General features: G+C 40.4%; 1 long non-coding RNA gene across 1 annotated transcript in view; it reads right to left on the bottom strand.

Moving 5' to 3' along the window:
* LOC102014444 overlaps positions 1–15,285 on the bottom strand; it is an 85,407-nt gene that overhangs the window by 37,679 nt on the left and 32,443 nt on the right. The window contains exon 2 of the long non-coding RNA XR_001237061.1: positions 3,083–3,200. This is a non-coding gene — a long non-coding RNA (uncharacterized LOC102014444). The remainder of the gene's footprint in view (positions 1–3,082; positions 3,201–15,285) is intronic.

The following is a 15,285-nucleotide window of genomic DNA, read 5'->3' as shown; positions in this document are numbered from 1 at the left end:
GAGAGAAGGCTCCAGTGGAGCTGTGGATTTTAAGGGTGAAACAGAGGAGAGCATAGTTGTAGAGAAGAAACAGAACAATAAAGAATGACCTGAAACCTTTCACCAGAAGGGAAGAGAGGTTTTGAAATTCAGGAGATCCCTTGGGGCATTTGCTAGTACTACCATGCCCTGTTTGTAAAAGTTATGGGAAGCAAGGATTGTGATTATAATAGCTTTCCTAATATGATTTTAATGTTGCTTTTAAATATATGTTTGAATCAGGTTAATTAGTCAAAGTATTACGATTTTAACCTTGAATTCTAATTACCTTTTGAATGTTTTGCTTTTGGTGCACAATTGAATGCAATGAGAATCACATACATGTAGTTGTTATATTAACGTAAATCTGAATAGACCAAGACATGTTAACTTCTCACAAATCTACCACTAGAGACTGTGGTTTAAGGAAATGTGTCTGATTATCAAATTGACCAAGGGTGGACCGTGATGGATCAACTCAAGTTCAACTTGTAACACCAAGCTGAGCTGAATCAACATGTTACTGGGTGTGGATGGCCCACTGGGGGACTGTTGCCAACAGCATAAAGAAGAGAATCGAAGGGGAAGATGGTGTCCTGTTAATTCCCCTGGAGGAGCTTTTCACGGTAGTTCTCCTAATATGAACTCAGCTGTTCTCATCATTGGAGGAGCTTGGATCCATGCTGTCACTGAGGATGGATGCAGTTCTTTTGAGGGGAGCTGTGGCCCTTACCTTGAGCATTGCTTCAAGGCTCCAGTGAGATCCCTCAGCCTGCTGGCGCAGATCCTTCATCCTGCTGGTGCAGACTTTCTAGCTTCCGTCACTGACCCTTAGGCCTTCCCAGTTCAGATCCTTGGTACAGACTTGCATGAGACACTGCCATGGGCTCTAGGCCTCCAGCTGGACTCATACAGGACATTGCTGTGGGATCCAGGCTCTCAGCTGGGTTTTTTGGGTCACTAGTGCATCGACATGTCTCCTGCACTGTTTTGCTTTTGACTGTTTGTGTGAATATTATAAAATAATCCCAGAACTATGTGTCCTATATTAAATCTTCTCCCTTGTAAATCCTGACTACAACACTTGGTCCCAACTGTCAAAAAAGGAGTATTATATAACAAGGTTTACCCTCTCTTTCTGATTTTGATGTTTTAGATAAGGCAGTCAGCATATATACTTTCATTGAACCTTATATTAATATGTAGTTAGAACATATGAATAGATGATAAAATAAATTCTAAATAGCACTTCTGAGAATACCAATCTAAAATATTATTAATCACATAAGCATCCTTAAGTTCTGGTCCTGAATCTTCTCATCTTCTCTGTTTTTATCATTGGGCATTTTGATTCTTGGAGATAAGACTTCTGATAAAAAATGACTTTGATCATAGTTTTTGATTGTTATTTTAATAAAGTAAGTGACATGTTAAATAAAATACTGAGCTTTTAATGTTAATGTGCTTCAAATTTGGAAATTTAGCAATAACTAAAAGAATGTACAAACATATACTGTATTCTTGGTTATTAATATGTCTAAATTTTTAGTAACTCCATGTAAAATTTGATGACCTAATGTAAAACTTGGGAACAATTTTGGATGCTGTAACTTTAAGTCATTTAGCCTCCTTCATAATCAGTTTCTTTATTTATAAAATGAATGAGAATTCATACTGTTTAGAATAACTATGAGTATAGAATACGCATGATCTTAAGTGTTTACCAGAATCTGTATTTCATATTTGGACTTGAATGCCTACCACGAAAGAAATGTGTCACGTCCTTTGCACAGTCTGCCTCACAATAAACACTAAAGGCTGGAGGTGAAAAAGTTGACATTATCAGTTGGAAGGCACAGTGAGTTTTCATGTGATTTTCCTGTGCCTTTAAGTATGTGCAGGAAAGGACAATAATGCTACAAGTAGTTTTATGCAAATGAATATTGCTTGGAAGGGCAAGGAAGCAAATTAAAATTATTAGTCAAATGATCTGAAGGAAAATGACCTTTAGAAGATTTGGAAAGCTGGATAAGTAAACACCATTCATTTTGGGAGACATCAGTGGAGCTGAACTTATAATAGGAGTTGTCCACAGAATCTAGCTGAACAGCTCTGCTTACTTAAGCATAGCTTAAGTCTCAGTGTTAAGGGTCAGTCTTCAGTGTCTCTCAGGAATTGGGGTTTGGGGACATAATGACTTCTATAGCTATTCTAATAAGCCAGCTCCTGGTTTCCTTCCTTATGAATATACATGTTATAATTATTTAAGATGTGTTAAGGAAGAAAAACCGTTTATGATGACTAAAATTTAATGTCATTATTTCTCTTTTTCCTGGTAAGAACTAATTAGTGTGAGAAACTTTGTGTTAATGTTCAGAGGTAAATCAGACCAGAACCTCACTTTTTTCCAATGTTGTCAGTCATAGGTAAAGTACTACTATTATGCCCTATGCCAGGGTATGACAATGCTTTTCATTTTTCAACTAAAACTGACAAAGAACAAGTCCTTCACACAGGAAGAAATGAAGCTTGTTGATACTGAAGATTTGGATTCTCATAAGAATGATCCCCTAAATTTTGAGAGGTATTATTATGCACTTTGCAATATTCTAGCTTGCCATAGGAAAGAAATTATAAATATTTGGTAACTTTTAACTTGTTTATTGATAACTACTTAAAGGTAATTATGAATATCAGCCTAACCCAATATTCATGAGAAGAAAATGCAGCTAGCTTCACTTTGACTCTGATTTTACTGGAGCTTAGGCTAATATTCATAATATTAAAATCCAGGAGAGAGAAAAATAAAAAGAGAATTTATCCTTTTAAAATGGCATTATCTCACTCATTAGGATACAGCCCTCATGACCTACAGACTTCTCAAAAAACCCTGCATCTTAATTCTATTAAATGGCCACTAACATTGAATCTGAATTTTTCGAGGAAACCAACATTCAAATCATGCTAAGCTCCTAATCTTTTCTCTCTCTGTCTTTTTTAGTCACAAAGACTGACACCATCCCCAGTGAGAAAAGGACAAGTTCAATGTTCTGCAAAAACTTACACGGCAGACCATCTACTGACAAGGAGCTGTGGCCTTCCTAATCTCTGGCTCCTTTTCTTTCATTTTCTTTGCTCCTTTTCTTGATTGTGTTAGTCAGCATTCTGTTCCGTACCAGACACTGGAGAGATATCAATTGAAAAAGAGGAAACGTGTCACACTTCAAGACATTTCATTGATTGACCCCATCTCCTTGAGCCTGTGGTGAGGCAGTGCAGGGTGGGGACAGCACATGGTAGAAAATCAGCAGTGATAAAAACAGCATGGAGTGGGCACAAATGCAAACACAGGGATCGGTGAAATGGAAAGGAAGATGCAGCACCCCAGACACAATCAGCTAGTTGATATTTGACAAAGCGCCCAAGGGCGTGCTGCCAAAGAAAACCTAGTCAACAAATGGTTCTGGGAAAGCTAGACATCTGTTTACACAAGATTGAAGATGAGCCCATATCTTTCACCTGAACGATAGCTGTAGGAAAGGATTTTCTAAACAAAACTGCAATTACACAAGAAATAACAGCAAGCATCAACAAATCAGATTACATCAAATTAAAAAGCTTCTGGACAGCTTATCATATAATATAATGGGTGAAATATAATGTTGGGTGAAATAAATCAGACACACAAGCTGAAATACTGTATGATATTTCTCATTTGAGTGAAGCAATCTACAAACAAAGAGAGTAATAAAGGATAGATGGAAGGAAATAAGGGGATGGACCTTTTGCTAATAGGCAGGGGTTCAGGAGACTGAGAGTGAGGGGAGAGAGAAGGGGAAGGTAAAGGAGAAGCGAGAAGAATGAAGACCTGCCATGCACAGAACCTAATACCCTTAATGGAGATAAACAATATATGTCATAAGCATGAGCTAAGAATACTCACAAGAATGAAAATGGGAAGGGGAAGCTGTATTATATATATGTGGCCACTCCCCAAGATGAATATAAACTTCACATTCTGCAAATATGCACTAAAGAAGAATGCATGGCAGAGAGAAGCATTCATCTCATGCAGCCAGGATCAAGAAAAGAGAGGACGGGTTTCCCACAGTCCGTCAGAGGGTGTAGAAGCTCGGATGCAGAACTTCTACAAGGTCCAACACTTGAAATTCTACTCCCTCCGCTCAGCAGTGGTAGGAGTGAAGCCTTTGGTGCACAGCCTTGGAGCACATTCTAGACCTAGTGACAGCATCCCTTCTCAGTTTTCTGTTGCTGTCATCTTTCTTCCTCTTCTCAGTAAGAATTCCTTTCCTCCTGTTCCTCTCACTGACGTCTTAGGGTTATTCTTTTCCTACTCTTGTCATGCTCCATCTTCTCCATCTTTTTCACTTTCCGTTTCCTTCTTTCCCTTTTATTTCCCTCTTTTCACTGTGATTCGCCAGAAATGCATGCATCATTCGAATGTTCTTCGATGAATTCGAATGTTCTAAGATGATTTGAATGAATCATTCTTTTAATGTTCTATGCTATACATACAGAAATTTTAAAGTAAATGTATTTAGAGAGGATGACACTTTGTGTAACTTCACTTTTCCCAGGGTGTTTCCTAAAGAAAACAATATTAGAAACTATAAATGGTTTAGAGTGAAATCTTGCATCAAATTGTAAACTGCCTTCAAAAACTCTTATGGATCGAATGCATATAAATGAATTATTCAAAATCAGCACAAAAGAAATTACCTTTCTTATTCTTTTGTGAGTCTCCGAGGTGCCAGAATTTTCAGCAACCTACCTTTGGAATGAAAATACCTGCAACTTCTCTTGTTTTCTGTTTGATAACAGAAGAACTCATGCCAGAGAGTTAACTATAGAGATTAGTGCTCCTGAATTCTTTCCACCCAATAAAATTTTGTCCTAAATTTCTTCTAACTTATTGTTAGTCTTATCTAAGAAACATGTTTATTTATACCACAGCCAATGAGTCAATTGTGAAACTGCCTTTAGTGAGACTAACACATAATGCAAAATACATTTTGTACCTTTTCTAGAGCAATCAAGTATATTAAAATAAGATTTCTAAAGAAATAGTGTGTGGTCTCTTCATCCCCACTAGATTGTAGAACTAGATCTCGGTCTTGAAACTCCACAACCATGGGCATTTGCTTGATGTTTGTCTTGGTTTCTTTTTGTACTGCTGAGACAAAATACCCTGCACCCAAAGTTAAAGCAGGAGGGGCTTATTTGGCTCACGGTTTGTAGAAGATTCAGTCCATAGTGAGCTGGCTGCAAGGCACGGTGACATGGCGGGGGAGAAACAGTCCATGACAGAGCAGGCAGAAATCACTAAAGGGAGGCAGCAAGTAGCAGCAGCAAGCTTCTCTTTCGCTTCATCACATCCAGGCTCCAAGCCTTTTTGGTGGAGCCATCCACACCTGGGGTGGGCCCTTCCACTATCTACTCTTAGAACTATGCTAACCCAATCAGTAGACTGATTTAGTACCACACACGATTAATCCCAGAATCACACACCTTAGATCCAGCCACCTCCATAAAGCCCCATCTATCACCAATTGAGGCTTTTGGGAGGAAATGTAGACAGAACTATGGCAGTGTGAGAGGACAAACAATGGCAGTCCTTGTTTCAAAAGGAGAAAAGTCTCCAGTGCTTTCAGAAACATGCCATACTTTCTCAACTATGGTGAATGGATGATGAGGAAAAGTATTAGCTTGCAGTAGAAAGAACAATTACTCAGAACAGATTTAAATCAGAGTAGCCATAAGGCATTAGGTTGGGAAAAAGAAAAGGAAAGTGAAATTATTTTGTGTTTCAAATGAGTTTAAGGGATTTTGTTCAACTCTAAAAATTACAATCAAAAGAATATGAAAACAGTAGCCCTGGGGTTGGGGATATCACTCAGTGGCACAGCACCTGCCTGGCAGGAGCAAGGTCCTGAATTCCGTTCCTTGTACCAAAAAGAACCCAAGAAACAAAAAAACAGCAGCCCTATGATTCTGGGAAAAGAGGCAATGTTGTTTTTCAATAAGATGATCAATACCCATGACACATCTACTAGACAAATGTACCTACAACGTTTATATTGATAAATATAGAGCTACATAGGAGAGTGCATATATTGAGCCAGACTTGTCCTAAAATAGGGCAACACAGCATAGCATTTACCTCAGAAGACTGCAAGTGTCCATTAATAACAGCAGAGGTACATTGACAAATTGATCCTTGATTCACATTGGAACAGTTATTCATTGTTTGGTTTCAATAACTGACATTATTAAGTGACTCCATTCTAAGTTAATTGCCTAATAATGTATAATCATGGATCCATTTCAATGAAAAAATATAGTGTATCTATAAAACCATATAAATATCTATGTAAGAGTATATATTATACTATTAATTTTTAGTGTACTTTGTAAATATCTAAGCCATTTGTAGGAAAGAAAAACTTCCTGTGGTTTTAATAACAATCTATATCAGAATTCCCAAATTAGTGGAACAAAATATGAAAAAGTACTTAAAACCATAAGTTATATTTAGGTATTTGTCAAGAGGCCAAATTCCATGAGTTTTGTATATCTGACCCGCTGGCATTTTCCCACATAATCAACCCTTTAACCCAGACTTGCAGTAAGGGGAATAACAGTATTTTTTCCCTTCTTTGTTTAACTTGGCTTAACTTTCCATAGAAACTCCTCTTTCCCACAGCCTAATTCCAAACAAATTGTGATGTTAACAATACCCTTACTGTGGTTAGCTCGAGCATTTTGCAAGTTAACTTGATGAAAGGCCAGTAATTAGACATCATTTCCTTTTAAGGTGAGAAAGTCATTAGGAATTTCAACCTAAAATGGACTTGTGTGCTTCTTAGTGAACTTCCCTCCCACTGCACTCGAACAGAAATTCCCAGTCATGAAGAGATGATAACAACAATAACAACCATATATATATGTGTGTGTATGGAAATATATATGGAAATATACATATATATACATATATATGGAAATAATATAAAGGAATCTAGAAAAATGCACTTTTTCTTTCATAAATTCCCAATAAGTGAAAGAATGGTAGGGAACAGACCACAGACAAGCTCTTGAAATTGTGAATTTTTAGGGTAAATATGAATGGGTCAAATACTTAGGTGTATTAAATATTTTCCCTTGTAGACCCTAAGTCATGCTAGGGCTTATTTTGGGGGAAATACGGTAGCAGTATGAATTAAGAGGACAGACTCCTCTCTCAACTGTCCCCTCACTTTCTCTTCACAACCACATAGAGTGGTTAATGAACACCTTTTGTCTACATCTTTCATCAGCCCTGGCTTGTTGTCTATTTATTTTAGTCTCTACTGGCACTTAGGTGAATTGCTATCATTTCTAACTCAGTATGTTTGATGCTAAACTTCTTGTTATGGTTTATATCCAGATGTTTCCCCAGAGCCTCATGTAGTCATAGGTGGGGCTTTCGAGCACTGATTGGATCATGGGGGTGTGATACCCACCAGTGAATTAGGGCCAAGTGAGTTTCTAGCAAAGCCCAAGTGCTGGGGCAGGGGGTTAAAAGAACATGTGATTTTTTCATTTTCTACTTCTAAGGGTGGGAAGTGTTAGGCCAAATTTGGAGTGCAGTACCTAGAAACCTAGGATAATTATGAGACAGATCATGGATTCCACATATGACCCAGAGGGGAAGCAGAAGACATTATTTTGCAAAGAATCTGAATCAAAAGTCATGTAGACCCCCCAAAAATCAACAATCTGAAAGGATGAGGCAAAGCAGGGTAGATACTAGATGAGGCTGTTCTGTGTTTCTTTGTGTGATGGCCAGTGGATACGAGCACAGCAAGAGACAGAGAAAAACGAGCTTATTATACTAACCAGGTACAGAGAGGGAAGGCCACATGCCACACAGAGCCACAAGGGAGTCACAAGGCTCGGGTCATATGGCAGAAGGTAGGAGCTGGGGAAGCACTAGGTGAGACCTTCACTGGGGTCTCCACAGGAAAGAAAATGCAAAGCTGGGGGCGTGTAGGTGAGGCTCATTTGAATAACCACAGTGGCCTCTCCTCTTAAGGGTTGTCCCTAGTTGTGTACCCAGCTAGGGCGATTAAGGCATAGAACTATGCGTCTTTGCTACAACAGACAGGGGACGTCTGGCTCTGGATTGGTAAATGCCTGCTGTAGCTGGGTCGTTATGATTTCCAAGAAGTGACTGCTCTCAGTGGGGACAGTCTCATTCCCAGATAGGAAGAATTTTATAATATCAAAATAAATGTGTATTATGTGTGTATGTGTGGGTGTATGTACATGTGTATATGTGCATGTGTGTGTGGAGTTTGAGTAGTGTCTTAAGGTGAATATAAAGAGATGTCAGAAAATAGAGTAGAAACCATATGCATTATTCTTTTAATGTTTTCAGGATATTTGATAGTGAGTGGGACATATAAGTAACGGCAAAAGGAGGGTACGGATTGAAAATAAGTATTAATCACAACTCTGTTTCATAGCTGACAAGAAAACTACACTGTGATGTTAATGTGAAACTAAAATTGCTGTAAACCTAACAGATATTGCACTACCTGGTATCTTGTATAAAACATGTAATAGGACTGGGGGTATAGCACAGTAATGAGGTGCTTACCCACCATGTGAGTTTAATCACGTGTGCACGTGTGTGCGCACACACACACAAAGACAGTATATAAATAAGTCAGATTAGCAAAGTGTGTTAGGGCTGCTGGAAATCGGGCCACCTCCTTCCTGTTTCACATTTGTCATCCCAGGATAAGTTGCCCCTTTATGCCCAAGGAAATCAATACTGTGCATGAATACCAGAATGAAATCAAACACAATAAAGGGACTCACTGAACAAATGTAATTCAGGATACAGTTTGTGGGTGCAACTTATTGGAGCTCTACAGGCACTTGTAAATGTGTAATCATAGAATGTGGGACTGGCACATGCTAGAGATCAAGAAAAGTTTCCCTTTTCCTGTTCCATCTGTCAAGCAAAGAACATTTCCCAGGATGGTGGTTGCTCACTATCTTGGCTACTTTTCTCTCATTGCTGAGACAAAATACCTGGCACCTAAAATTAAGGAAGGAAATGTTTACTTAGCTCACACTTTGTGGAGGTTTCAGTCCATAGTCAGCTGGCTCCAAGACAGGGTGATGTGGCACAGGGGCAACAGTTCAAGCGGCAGAAGACAGCAACAGCAGCAGGAGCAAAAGAGAGGTGGAGAGTAAGCCTCTTTTCCTCCCTTAAATTGTACGCAGGCTACTGACCCATACCATCTCAGTGCCCTCCTCTTGCACAGGCTCAGGATGTTTACAAAGAGAGGACCCTGTCCCCCTGCTGAGTCACTTAGGTAAGCTTCTAAACCTCTCAATTCTCAAGTTGACACAATGCATCAGCCATTACACTCACACAACCCTGAGGCTGAAATCCTTCACAGCATTGAGAATATGAGGGCTGATCTACCCTTGACTCCCTTTCTTTTGGTTTATTTGGTTTTATTACTTTGTATACAGCTGGAGCTATAGAAGTACAAGAGTGGGACCAGACAAGAAGTTTGAGATGGATCCCTGTATTAAATGAATGAAATTTCAGCTGAGATGGAGTATGTGTGGAAGCTCAGCAAAGAGGGAGAGTGTATTAGGAAAAGTAGGTTGAGTCACGTTAAGATAATAGAAAAGCCGTCCAAGCCTTGGTGATCTAGAACTACAAAGATTTGCTTTGCTTTGCATTCAGTCCACTGTTCGTCATGTTCAGCCACAGCTCCTTTGCACACCTTCTCTCCAGGAGAGAACATAGGTTCTCTGAGTCGACATAGGACATAGGTTGCTGAGTCGTCCTCTATCTGGGACCCTGCCAGTCTTGTGGCAGAGCAGGGAGACCCTGCAGAAGCAGACCATGGCTCTCAGGGCTACTGTCCAACAGTAAGACACTTCCATCTCACTTCTGCTCCTATTATGCTGGCCAAAGCCAGGCACCTCTGCGGTTCCAGAACAAAGTATATGCTCGCCTGCTGGGCAGGTGTAGCTGTTACACTAAGGAGAGCTGCACTTGTAAGAGTAGTGCCATAGATTGGTGGTATAAGGTAAAGGGAACAATCAACCAAGAACTAGGTGAACTAGTGCTTCTACATCTCAGTGGCTCTTGAGATCAGATGCGGAAGCACAGGGTGGTAGGCACGAAGCGGGTTGGTAAGTGGAAGCCCGCTCAGCAGGCTGGGCACATGCTGTGGCCTTGTCAAACGCGCTCTGGCTGGCCCTTGCTGGCTGACCAGGGGTGGAAACAGAGAAGCTGGGTTGGGGAAGGGGAGACACTTGGAAAGTGCAGGCTTGGCAGAAGGCCTGGCCAACACAAGGGCAGTGAGAGTGGAAAAAGTCAGGGACTCTAAGAGCAGTCTAGAAAATGACATACACAGCAGCTGAGGAATGCTGGGTAGAGGATTGACAGGAGAAGCGAGGCTGTGGCTGAACCTCTAGTTTGTTTGTAAGGGCGGGTGCAAGTCCCAACGCAGAAATCACAGAGGCAGAACAGGTGTACAAACAAGACCTAGAGTTCCAGCCGGTGCATTTGGAGTCTGGCTCCTCTGGAAGACACTCTGGCGGGGGTGCGAGGGGGAGACAGAGGGTGAGGTTCAAGCCATGGCAGGAGGAAATGTAAACTGGTTGCGTAAAGACAAGGCTCATGACGGTGGATTAACTGACTTCTGGCATTTGGAAATGGTTTGACTGTGTCCTCCAAAGGATCCTATGCTTGAAGCTTGGTCTCCAGCTCAACAGTGATCAGTTTTTGAGAGGTGTGGCCTGGGGAAAAGCATTACTTCACAGAGACGCCACTTTGCAGAGGGATAAATGCAGGTCTCCCAGGACGGGGTGAGTTCCCGCAGGGAGGGAGTAGTTAGAGAAGAGCAAGCTAGACACTCTCTGCTCTCTGGCTTCCTCTCTTGCTAACTGTTGCAGATTCTGTACTGAACCAGATGGAAAATGCTCTGCACCAAAGAGATGGAAGGCAACTTTTATTACACTGATGTACCGGTGAGAACCAGGTCCAAATCACCAGCCTCAGCTTTGAGTAAAATAGCAATTTATATACATTTTGTAAGCAGGAAGTACAAAGCCGATAGTGGGCTAGTCTATAATTGGTTACATATATTTGGTGACACATCGAGGCAGATGTGTCCGGGGCAGGCTTAATGGGGGGCATTCATAACAAGGCAGGAAGGTCTGGGGGAAGTCAGGGTCGGGGCAAGTGGGTAAGATTTAGTGTGACCTTGACAGGGCTAGACTGCCCCAGTTAGATAGTCCTTGAAACAGGCTAGCAAAACAGGATATGTGTGCGGTATTGTGCAGCTGGTCAGATAGAGCTGAGTCAAATTATCTCTGAGTTGCAGCTGGGTAGTTAGTCAGGGCCAGATGAGTCTGACAGTCCAATTATGAAGCTATTATTTTAAAAATTTCTATTACAGTATGACATCTAATGCAGTTTCCCAAGACACGATGCCACTGGTCACATAAGACACTGCCAGGAAAAGTCACCAGGGGTAAACCACATCCATTGCCCAATCTTGAACTTTTAACCAACAAAGCTGAGTGAAGTTAACCTCTTCAATTTACAAAATAGTCAGTATCAGGTGTTTTGTCACAGTGACACAAAACAGACTACGATGATGAGCCATCTGGAAAAATGGTACAAAGGAAGAAAATAAAAAGTAAAATAATTATGTGGCCTAATAGTGATCTCTCACAGTCTTCATTAAAAGCACATTGGTCTGTGAATTCATTACTTGTCAGTAGAAGAAGGGTTAAAGGTTGTCCTTCCTCGGGAATGCCCACCACCCTTGACAGGAAGTGGTAGAACAAGTGAGCCATGACTCAGAAAGTTCAGGTTTTAGTTCCCAACTTAGCCTCATAGCAACCGTGCGCCCTTGGAAAGCCCCTTAACAGGCTATGTCTTAATTCTGTCTCTCATTCAGGGCCGTGAACACCTCCATTCCACACGAAGTGAAGTTTATACCAAAGCTGCGTGATGCACATGAAAGTCTGAAAAGTACACTTTAAATACAAGTTCGTGCTGTAAAGTTCACTTTATTGGGGGGGGAATTCCTAAGTCTATTTTGAGATATCATAAAACATGGAGAGAAGAGAAAGTCCTTTGCCAAACCTCTTAAAAGCAAAATTGACAGCATTTCTGTCATGACTCATTCTTCCTTTGAAAACCGACTATCAGATGAGGAAGGGTCAATTTATTTTAATTAAAGGAAAACAAGACTTTTGAAACAGACTACCTAGAGCAAGCATGACATTTTCTAAAACTGCTCATTTCTGAGGTATGGATTAATTTTGTATGAGTTAGTCTGTATGTAATTCTAATCCAAACCAGCTCTAACCTTTGCATTTTTCCCCTCAGGCAGATACATTTGTACCGTGGTAAAATAGTTAAATTTTCCAATTACAACCACCAAAGTGATCTTTGAGATGCTCTTAAGATTAACTACAGTATGAGAATCTTTATGCTTATTACAAAAACGAACATCAGAAGTCTTGTCTGGAGACTGGACACCAGCTGTCAGCTACACTGTTTATAGTGTTAATGGCCCAGTGAAAATTTGTTTTCCACAACTTTGATTTTCAAACTATAATCACGATTGTCTTTTCAATAATTTTCAGCTATTGGAAAGACATATAATCTTTACTGCCATTGTTTATGTATTTTTTTATATACTCCAGTTTTTTAAAAGAAAACTGTATCCAAGCAGTATCCAGGCAGTCTATAAGAAACATGGACTCTTGCTTATATGTTAAGTATTTTTAACCCTCTTTAAGAATAAGACTTATGCTTTCTGCTGACTATGACTTCCCTTGTTTGATTTTCACACTCAGAAAATGTCCCAAATAAGAAAACATTACACAAACTTCAGATGCTGCAAAGTACTAGGTATAATTTAAACAAAACCTTTACTACACGGTTAATTAAATTTCTTCAAGCTTTGGAGATAGAAATTTAAACATACACTCAAGGATATATGAATAATGGAATTGGCTTCATCTTTTCTGCTAATGTCTAAGCTCTGTGAGGTTTGGGGATCGTAAGCTTTAGGCACATGCCATGCTCCCACTCGGAAGTTTCACCCAAAGGCCCATGAGTTCACAAGCTTGGCCACCAGCCCAGGCTTTGGGGAGGTGGTGGACCCCTGACCCCACCGTGGCTTGCCACAGGTCAAAAGCAAGAGCATTGTCTGACCACAGCCTGAAAACTCCAGAACCTGTGACCCAAAATAAAACCACTCTTTATTTCAGGTATTAGGTACAACAACAGAAAGCTAGCCCGGGCTGTCACTTACCACACACGCTCCAAACAAGGAATCCCTCTTACACTTTTTCAGGGAGACCTCAGAGTCTCCGTGAACACGGTGGTCCAACAAGCCATTTGTAATCCGCTAGTGTTCACAGACCACGGCCCCGTTTGCCACTCTGAGGGCAGCATCAAGAGAAGTATCAAGAGAAGTATGAAGTGTCTCTCACCTTACTTTACCATGGCAGGTATTACATCTTCTGCATAAATTTTACCTTTGAATGTAAAATAACCTCCTATAACTCAATTTGTGGTACAACTACGTAACCATGTGGCAACTGTCTACTTTCTACAGGTATCAGCCTCGTTTACACAGTAATAAACTACTACCCCAGCACCACTTCTCTGTCGTGCCTAGCTTCCAAATAGCTTTTAGCTATAAATTGCTAAATGTTCATTTCGTGGTTATCTCCGCACTACTTTCAAATAAACTGTTAATTTAGGAAGGTAAAAATATGTTAAGTTTTAAGTCCCATGCAAACTTTGTTTTATCATTTCCATGACTACAGTCTATTTTTTCATACTTCTGCTAATCTTTTCATTAGTGTTCGTAGAGCAATAACAAAATGATCATTTATTGTGCTCTAATGTGGAAATATTCCTCTTTTCCTAGAATACATCCTTTGCCTCTTATTGAAAGGCATTTTCCTCTTTGTTATATTCTCACAGACTCTTGTAGATGAAACTGCACTAATTGCTTTGTGAAGTCACAGCATGTGGCCTTTGAGAGCGTGCAGATGTGTGTCATCAAAGTAGGTATCGCACACATTGTGCTCAGCCCCTGAAAGCGTCTTGGTGACGAGGAAGGGGGGCTGCCCGAGGAAGCAAGTTGACACTGAGCAGCTGTTTCTGCTGTGCATGTTCCATCTGCTGGGCCCACTTTAAATCTGTCTCCTTCTCACCTCACATCTTCAACTGGTTCATTCGAGTCACTTTGCATTGAAAGGAAACGCCTGGTAGGGAGTAGTTCGGTATTTACGCTCAGCTGGAGAGCAGACATACACGGCCCGCTACTCCTTGTTGGGGCCGTGGGCAACTTTATTGGAATACACAGTTCTTTACTGCCAGCATGAGACACATTTTTAGCTGCCATGGAAAGTCATTAACATCTCATTGTTGATGGCACTGTAATGTGTAGTTTTAAAAAGTCAGTTTCTGTAAAAAAACACCTGAGATTCCTGACACTGGAAATGTCTGTGTTAGCATACATCTGTGTTAGCATAGTAGGTCTTTTTCTGGAGTCCACATTTAAAACTTACTTTAAATTAACCATATAAGTCTCTACTATGAAAACTTACGGCTATTTATAAAAAGCCCATGCATCAAAATATCAGTTTATGAAAACGTATTTTACATGGAATTTATTAATCTACTTAACTTTTGTTGAGACAGGATCTTTCTACGTGCTCCGGGCTTCCACTGACCACACTAAATTTCCCAGGCTGGCATGGAGCTGAGGGTCTGCTTGCCTCGATCTCCTAGATTTGTGACACTACAACCAGATTATCTAATTATTCTGCCGATAAAATTAATTGAACAAGTTACACTGTTATACACGCCAATTAAACAGGAAGAACCCTACAGATTCTACTATAGAAAATATTCTACCACCCCAGAAAGGCTCATGGCCCTTGGGCTGGAATGTAGCACTTTGAGGCCCCCTTGAAAGACCACATTTCTCATACAGGAATTAAAGCGACTTAAACCGTGGTTGTGTAGGCTTGACAAGCACTGGCGGGTCTGAGAACTCCAACCCACGTGGTTCTGTGCTATTGGCTAGGAAACTGTGTGCTCCCCTCACAGAACTAGAGACCAAAGACCTCATGGTTTCCAAGATGACTACATAAAACACTATTAAGATTTTACTGGATAACAATAAAACTGGT

The sequence above is a fragment of the Chinchilla lanigera genome, unplaced genomic scaffold (assembly GCF_000276665.1).
Source record: "Chinchilla lanigera isolate Chin_1 unplaced genomic scaffold, ChiLan1.0 scaffold00070, whole genome shotgun sequence".
Taxonomy (NCBI): Eukaryota; Metazoa; Chordata; class Mammalia; order Rodentia; family Chinchillidae; genus Chinchilla; species Chinchilla lanigera.
Note: the sequence above shows the minus strand (reverse complement) of the source record. Positions and strands in the feature narration are given on the sequence as shown.